The 8,200-nt window shown below is 42.6% G+C and overlaps 1 protein-coding gene across 4 annotated transcripts in view; it reads left to right on the top strand.

Moving 5' to 3' along the window:
- The window catches only part of TRAF3 (TNF receptor associated factor 3), a 67,861-nt gene that overhangs the window by 19,761 nt on the left and 39,900 nt on the right, over positions 1-8,200 (top strand). For all 4 annotated transcript variants that reach the window (XM_023537099.1, XM_023537101.1, XM_011370935.2 and 1 more), the window contains exon 2: positions 1,347-1,471. The gene's annotated coding sequence lies outside the window, so the exon portion shown is untranslated. The remainder of the gene's footprint in view (positions 1-1,346; positions 1,472-8,200) is intronic.

Below are 8,200 nucleotides of genomic sequence, written 5' to 3'. Positions count from 1 at the left end.
ATGTAAGACTCAAAACCATAAAACTCCTAGAAGAAAACATAGGCAGTAAACTCTCTGACATTGCCCTTGGTAATATTTTTTCTGATATATCTCTTTAAGCAAGGAAAATAAAAGAAAAATTAATTAATGGGACTACATCAAACTAAAAAGTTTTTGCATAGCAAAGGAAACATCAACAAAACAAAAAGACAACCTACTGAATGGGAGAGAAGACATTTGCTATGATAACATCTGATAAGGAGTTAATATCTAAAATTTACAAGGAACTCATACAACTCAAAACCAAAAAAAAATCATTTAAAAAATGAGCAGAGGACTTCAATAGGCATTTCTCCAAAGAGGACATACAGAAGGCAAGCAGACATATGAAAAGATGCTCATTGTAACTAATCATCAGAGAAATGCAAATTATAACCACAATGAGATATCACTTCACACTTGTCAGAATGGCTATCATTAATAAATCAAAAAACAAGTGTTGATGAGGATGTGGAGAAAAGGGAACCCTCGTGCACTGTTGGTGGGATTGCAAATTCGTGCAGCCACAGTGGAAAACAGTTTGAAGGTTCCTCAAAATATTAAAAATAAAACTACATTATGACCTAGCAATTCCACTTATGGATGTTTATCCAAAGCCAAAACACTAATTTTCAAAAAGATAGATACACCCCTATGTTCACTGGAGGACTATTTCCAATAGCCAATATATGGAAGCAACCTAAGTGCCCATCATAAGAAAAGTGGATAAAGAAGATGTGGTGCATATATACAATGAAATATTACCTGGCCATAAAAAGAATGAAATCTTACTATTTGCGACAGCATGAATGTGGAGGGTATTATGCTGAGTTAAGTAAGTCAGACAGCGATAGACAAATACCGTATGATTTCACTTATATGTGAACTCTAAAGAACAAAATAAACAAAATAGAAACATTCACAAATACAGAGAACAAATTGATGGTTGCTAGATGGATGGGGTGTTGGGGGGCTGTGTGAAAAAGGTGAAGGGACTAAGAAGTACAGATTGGTAGTTACAAAATAGTAACGGGATGTGAAGCACAGCACACGGAATGTAGTCAGTAGTATTGTAATAACCAAGTGTGGTGCCAGGTGGACACTAGACCTATCGGGGGACCTCTTTGTAAGTTACATAACTAACCACTATGCTATATTTCTGAATATAATATTAAAAATATTGAATGTCAACTAATTGAAAAACAAATCCACAATATCAAAAAATAAAAAAATAAATTTAAAAAAACTTACATTTTTGCAATTCTGTTTTTAGAAGCTTTAAAACATTTCCAGATGTGAATTGACCAAGTGTTATTCTTACTTCCTAGGTCAGGGACTCCACTACATTGTTTGAAGAAGGATAAGGTTGACTCTGCTTTGCTTCTTTCCGTATTGAAGTCTCTTCCTCCTTGATCAAGTTTAGTTATATCTTCTTACAGCATATGACGCACAGGTATGTCCTCAGAAAATTTTAACTTGAATAGGTTTCTTTCTTTTGCTATTATTTGTTGACTTTGCATAAAAGTAAAATAATTAAATTCAAAAACATCCTGAACTTAGTCATTTTGGGCTTTAGCATTTTCATCTGTAACAGATATATTTGAATATCTTCTGTATATGTGGCACCGTATTTTGGTGTGTGACCTCATTTTTATCTTTTATTTTCTTAAAAGCAGCATTAAATGTTGAGAGTAATGGATGTCATTATTTTTGTAATGGCCCAGTAATGATTACTGCCTTTGAAACCAAGGGTAGTGGCAAGCCCCTGTGCCTCGTCGGGCCTACCTCTGAAATCTCTGTGGCGCTCCCTGCCTAGAACGGTGCCCACCGCCATTAGCAGGCCAGGGCCAGGGGTGCAGGGTGGGGGGAGTGGGGGGCTGCCTTTAGCAGAGCACCTTTTCATAACGTGAATGGTTTGCTCTTGAGCTGTCTTTCTCTAGGAGTTTGAAAACAAACAAAATACCCTGTGTTTTAATCTCTAATTTGTGATTGAGTGGCATTTTATATTTGAAATTAAAAACTCTTTAATATGTTAGAACATTAAAATGAATATAAAGTGGGTTTGAAATGTTTGCATCCAAAGTGAGATTTAATTCATTGCTATTTTTGATAAATTCATAAGTATCAAGAAAACTGCTATTTAAAATTTCATTCATAATCACAATATCATTCAATTTTCCCCAGTAGTCTCAATTTTTTTTAGTTTGTTTGAAGCAGGGTCCAAAATGATTACAGTTAGCTAAAATGTCACTTAAATCTCTTAATCAGGTGATCGGTCCTCCCTGTCCTTTTTTTTCTTGCGTTTTCTTTGTTGGAAAATCCAGGCTGATTTTTCTATGGTCATAGGTTTCCAAACCTCTGACTTTGCCGTTTCTGTTGACTATGTTCTCCCGCCCCGTATTGCCCTGAAGCGGTAGGCGGGTCTAGCGGCCCGGCTCTGTGGTTCTGTTCCCGTTCAACTCCGTCGGGCTCGGCCTTTAGCACAGGCGTCGCAGGGGTGCTGCTGCGTGCCCCCCAGGAAGCACAGCACACATCCACTCGCCGCGTGGCGGCCGGTGCTGCTCCGTGCCTGGACTCAGTCATTCGACGATGAAAATGATGACATTACAAATTTTATCAGTTTTCTGCCTTGATCAAGTGATCTTCTGTAGAGAGAACCCTCCCCTCATTAACTGGTTATCCTAAGGGACGGTTCAAACGAGAGGCAGAATAGATGCCTGATTCTTTCTCTTCAGCCGTTCTCAGTGTGAGATGGTTCCATAGCCGCTCTACAGCAACTGGTGATTATTTTAAGTATCATTTTAAACTTAAGAATTTAAACACCTGCGATATGTTTTAATTCATTGCAGTTTTGACTCTTGCACATACTAAAACTGTGCCCCTTTTGGCCAGCGGAGCCTCTCGAGTGACACCTTCGTCCTTCCGCATGACCCCCTCGTCTTCCTCCCTTGGCTTTCTCCTCTGGGGAGATGTTTCACATTCATTCTGTACTTTTTGACACCAAACCTGGAATTGGCTATTTCTGTAAGCATCTCGAGTCCCCTTTTGCAGCAAATATCTTGAGACCACAACCTGGCACTGGGGATATATGTCGCTACTCAGCTGGTTATTATTTCCAGGCCTTTTTGGTGGATAGCCAGGAAATATACTTTTTAAGTGAAACTACATCGTGAGTTCATAGTGGTGTTTTTATTTCAAATTTAGGATCATACAGTTCTTACTTTGGTTTTGTATGGATCTCTCTTCTCATGCTGAGAACCTTGGTTCTTGACATCGTCATTACTTGTTCTAACCTATGGAATACATGCGATGGTTTGAGTGGCAGCACTGATATCTTACCCATAGTGCAATCGCTGAGAACAGTTTAAGATTTGCTGCCGTTCTTTTTGTCCTTGGAGTTTATCCCTAGGGATGTTCCACCAAGTTATTATGATTTAAAGTCACTTGATCCAGTCCATCAGTGTGCCATCAGCTTGTTACACTGTTAGATTCATTTATTTTAGTTTTATTTTAAGGAATAGTTTCTTTTTAAATTTTGCGTTACAGGTTTGTAAAACATTTTAATGGATCCAAGTCAAAATAAACGTTTTTAGAAATCTAGCTTCCATTCCCTGTTTCTTTCCTCCTCCATAGGTCACTTTCTATAGTTTTTGATTTACCTTTCTATTTTTGTGTGTGTGTGTGTGTGAGAGTGTGTGTATGTGTGTGTGTGTGTGTGTGTGAGAGAGAGAAAGAGAGAGAGAGGGAGAGGGAGAGGGAGAGAACACAGCCCTATTAGGAAACATACAGTACCAGCTTCTCTCCATCTCGTTTTTCACATTTAACAACACATGGGGAGGCTCACGCCATCGCGGTATATAGAGACCCTCCTGCAGCTGCATACTATTTCAACATATTGAATATATTATGGGAAAAAACTAATTTGAAAAGTATTTTTGCTTTAATCAGTAGGTTTCTCCTGTCCATCAATGTCATCAGTTTTGCTCTTTATCCACTTGCAGGTTTGTCAATAATTCAGGGACTTTGCAGGCACATTGCTTGTCTGGGCCTGGTCTTCCTTTTGTGTAAAATGAGAGGCGTGGGCTAGAAGCTCAGATGGGTTATTTTAGCTGGAAGAGACTGCAGATGAGTTAAACAAATCTGCGAGCATCTCACTGGCAACAGAACATGCACCTGTATCAGGGCAGTGGAGGTGATGAATTTGACAGGTCCTGAGTAATGACCGGATGTCAGAATCGGGGCGAGGTCAGTTCTGCTTGGGCAGCTGGCTAGGTGACGGTGTCGCTCCCTGAAGTGGGAGAAGTTGTTTTGGGGCAGGCGGAGATGGGTCAGATAGGAATGGGAATCACTAAAGGTGACAAATGTTGTGTTGGCCGCATTGAATACGAGACACCTGTGCAATATGACAGACTGAGGGAAGTGGCCTGGGAGCTCAGAGGGTGGCCGCTCAGAGCTGAGGCTCCCTCATGCAGATCTGGTGAGCGTGGCCCAGGGAGGGGGCGCGACAGCCCAGCATGAGTGTGTGGAGGAGAGGCGGATCTAGAGTGTGTCTGGGAGCATCCCTAGAGAGATGGAGAAGGAGCAGAGACGAGAGCCAGTGAGTTGAAACCCCATGCTTATTCTAAAAGCCAATTTAAATATTGTAATTCACTGCTTAACATGGCCATGGTTTTTCACTCATATTTTCAAGTAAACATGATGCCCGGGGAGCATGAACCTTATCACACAGCTGCAGCTTCTGCCCCTCGCACAGCCCGGGGCCACCAGTCCAGGCGTCAGGGCGGCCTCCACTGGACCTGGCTGCCTGCTCTTTGTCCTTCATTGGTTGTTGCAGGCTGAGCCCCTCCTCCAGCCCTCCGCTTTCTCCCTCCTTCCTGTCCAGATGGCAGGACTCTGGCCCTGGGCCAGGAGAGGCACAGCATCTTTGCGCATAGGCACGGCTGAATGAGTGCTTTTTAAAAATCCTAAATCGCAGGAAGCAACGGATTTTGACGGTGCTGGGCCTCAAATAGTTATTTTTTTTTTAAAGGATGTAAGGCCAAGTTTTATACAGTGGTTTATCCGGTTCTTGTCCAGCCGTGTGCCTGCTTCCGTTTGTCTTTCTCCTTCTCTCTCCAGAGCGGGCTTTCCATGTGGTTGCGATCCACCTGTTTGGATGAGATCTCCTCGTCCTTTCCCAGTGGCCAGTTAGCACAGGCCCTGTCCCTCCACAGAGTGTTCGGTGTCATGGAAGGAGCCAGCGTGCTGAGATGTTTGCATAAACACGGATTTATGCAGCTTACCAACAGGCACACCTGTCTGCGCGCGGTTTCCTGCCTTCTCCCTTATGCTGGCATCCCTTGGATGAGGCTTCACTTCCCTGCTGAGCGTGATGTCAAGTTGTTTTTCCTCGTCTGTGTGGTGGTTAGCACTTTCTTGCTGGCAGGAGCCATTTTCTTTGTTTATCCGATGCTTCCCTTTTTTGGTTTTCCCCGGGCTTTCCAGTGCTTGGAACACCCTTTTGTCAGCAGATATACTTTTGTTTCCAGTTTCCAGTTTCCCAAGTAAGAAGTAGCTCAGCTGAAATCACAGAAACGGGGACTGGAAGCCTTCGCAGTCCTGGAGCCGTAGGGGGAAGTGGAGGGAACCGGTCCAGCTCGCTGCTGTGTGTCTAAGTGCAGAGGCGCCTCCGCGGCGAGAGGGGCTTCCTCAGGGTCTGACCAGAAACAGTTTTCTCAAATGGGGATTCTGTTTCATTTGGGTAAAAATATGGCCTCAAAATACAATAAATTCATGCCTAGACATGCAGCAAACAGTAAATAATGTAATGAGAGTAATTCTTCTCAAAGGAAACTGCAGAATCAAAGGTCTAGAACCGAGAATGCCAGACGCCGAGGCAGGCAGGCCTGGTCCCTGGCGCGGGCCCAGGACGCCAGCCCCAAGGCCGCCGCTTCCTGGCGGTTGCTGCTCTGGCCCCTTCTGAGGTCCTTGGAGGGCACTGGCTCGCGCGCCATGTTTCTAGTCACATGCTTTTCCTTCTCTGTAGTGTCCCTTGCGCTCTCTTCACTTAGTGTATCTGTTGTCGCTGTGCAGCAGTCGTTTGTCTTTATGTGCGTTCTGCAGCACCCTCTTCCCAACCTGACGCCGACATGAGGATAGGAAGGTGAGGCTTTCGGGGTGGCCCCCAGTCTCCGTCACTCGCATGGTCCGGTGTGCCAGGCAGAGGCACGTGTGGCCAGACTCTGGGTGCTGTAACCTCCGAGCTGCTTCCCCAAACCAGCCCGTTAGATACGAGTCCACGGGCCCCTCATCGTCGCGTCCTCTGCCATCTCTTTAACGCTTTTGACTGAGCTTGCGTAACTTTTCTTCCACCAACACAATAATTGTCATAAATATTATAGCATTTCATTAACCTACAGTTGTCCCATCTAAACTTTAAGGGAGATTTAACAAATTTTATGCCTATGTATAAGCAAGTGAAATAAAGGTATTTATATTTAACTCAGAAAGTCTAGTCAAAGGTTCCCACAGTCCCCCATTTGGAAGGTTCCAGAGATGCGGCTTTGCTCCTTTCCGGCTACTTCCGCGGCCGGCCCACACGGGGCACTCGGCCTCCCTGCCCATCCACGGCACGGTGTGGTTGAACAGAGTCGCAGGTTCGAAATTACTATCACAGATGTTTTAGAAAAATCTAACATTTTAATTTTATAAGTTTGTTTTAGAGAATTATAATAAGAACTAGGGAACTTCCTTTTTAATAGTGGTTTTTAGTTTAGGATCTGGCGAACATGGTCCTGGCCTTTGCGACTGTATTTTCAGCAGACGCCGTTGCTCTAGCCTGGGGTGGACGGATGGCTGGCGCCAGCGAGTCCTCATTTACCGTCTGCACTGGCACTCGGTGTGGTCTGTGTTCGATGCTGGCAGCTGTCCTTTGGCCACTTATTTCTCCTTATTTCTCTGCATTTAATTTAAAACATTTCCTTGAGCTTAGTTTTTCATTGCCTTCCGATATCTTTACTCCTCTCCACTTTTAATTTTTCTATTAAAATACATACAAGTATTTGAAATTCCCTGAATCTAAATATAAACAGAATCGTATCATATCCGATTGCAGCATGCTAGCCATTTTCTAATGTTGTTGTTTTTGCTGCTGTTTTTCCGCTGGGGTTAGTGAGGGGTGGTTATTAGGCTACGTGATGAAGAGAGATTAAGGTGTCTAAGCTTCTTAGACTTTATTTTTTATTAAAATGTTTTTTTATATTTTTTATTAAGAAACAGTCATTTAAAGGTACTAGTCAGTGGTTTTTAGTACATTCACAGTGTTATGCAAATATCACCACTAATTCCAGAACATTTCATCATCCTCAAAGAAACCACACACTAAGAAGGCACTGTCCATTACTCACCCCTCCCCCGGCCCCCGGCGCCCACCGATCTACTTTCTGTCTCTGTGGATTCGCCTGTTTTGGACATTTCATATAAATGGAATCATACAACATATGACCTTTCCTTTCTGACTTTTATCGCGTAACATAATGTTCATGGTGTAGCACGCTTTAGTACTTCAGTCCTTTTTATGGCTGAATATAGTGTACTGTGTGCATTGACTCCATTTTGTTTATCTTGCCTTCTCTCGATGGACATTTGGTTGTTAATGCTTTTGGTTATGAATATTGCTGCTATGAACGTTCCTGTACAAGTCTTCGTATAAACATATGTTTTCAATTCTCTCATGTATATAGGAGTAGAATTGCTGGGTCGTATGGTAATTCTATATTTAACTTTTTGAGGACCAGCCAAACTGTTTTCCACAGTGACTGCACCATTTCACATTTCCACCAGTTATGTGTTAGAGTTCCTATCTCTGCACATCCTCTCCAATACTTGTTTCTTTACCTTTTTTTTTTTTTTTTTTTAATTGTAGCCATCCTGGTAGGTACGAAGTGGAAACTCATGTGGTTTTGACTTTATTTTCTTAATGACGAAGGATGCAGAAGATCTTTTCATGTGCTTGTAGGCTGTTTCTGTATCTTCGGAGGAACGTTTATTCAGATTCTTTGCCCATTCTTTAATTGGGTGGTTTGTCTCTTTGTTGCTGAGTTGTAAGAGTTTATATATTCTGGATACTAGTCCCTTGTAAGATGAGTGATTTGCAGATATTTTCTCCCATTTTGTTGTCTTTTCACATTCACGATAATGTCCT

The sequence above is a fragment of the Pteropus vampyrus genome, unplaced genomic scaffold (genome assembly GCF_000151845.1).
Source record: "Pteropus vampyrus isolate Shadow unplaced genomic scaffold, Pvam_2.0 Scaffold178, whole genome shotgun sequence".
Lineage (NCBI taxonomy): Eukaryota > Metazoa > Chordata > Mammalia > Chiroptera > Pteropodidae > Pteropus > Pteropus vampyrus.
The sequence above is the reverse complement of the archived record's forward strand: the minus strand, read 5'-3'. Positions and strand labels throughout refer to the sequence as shown.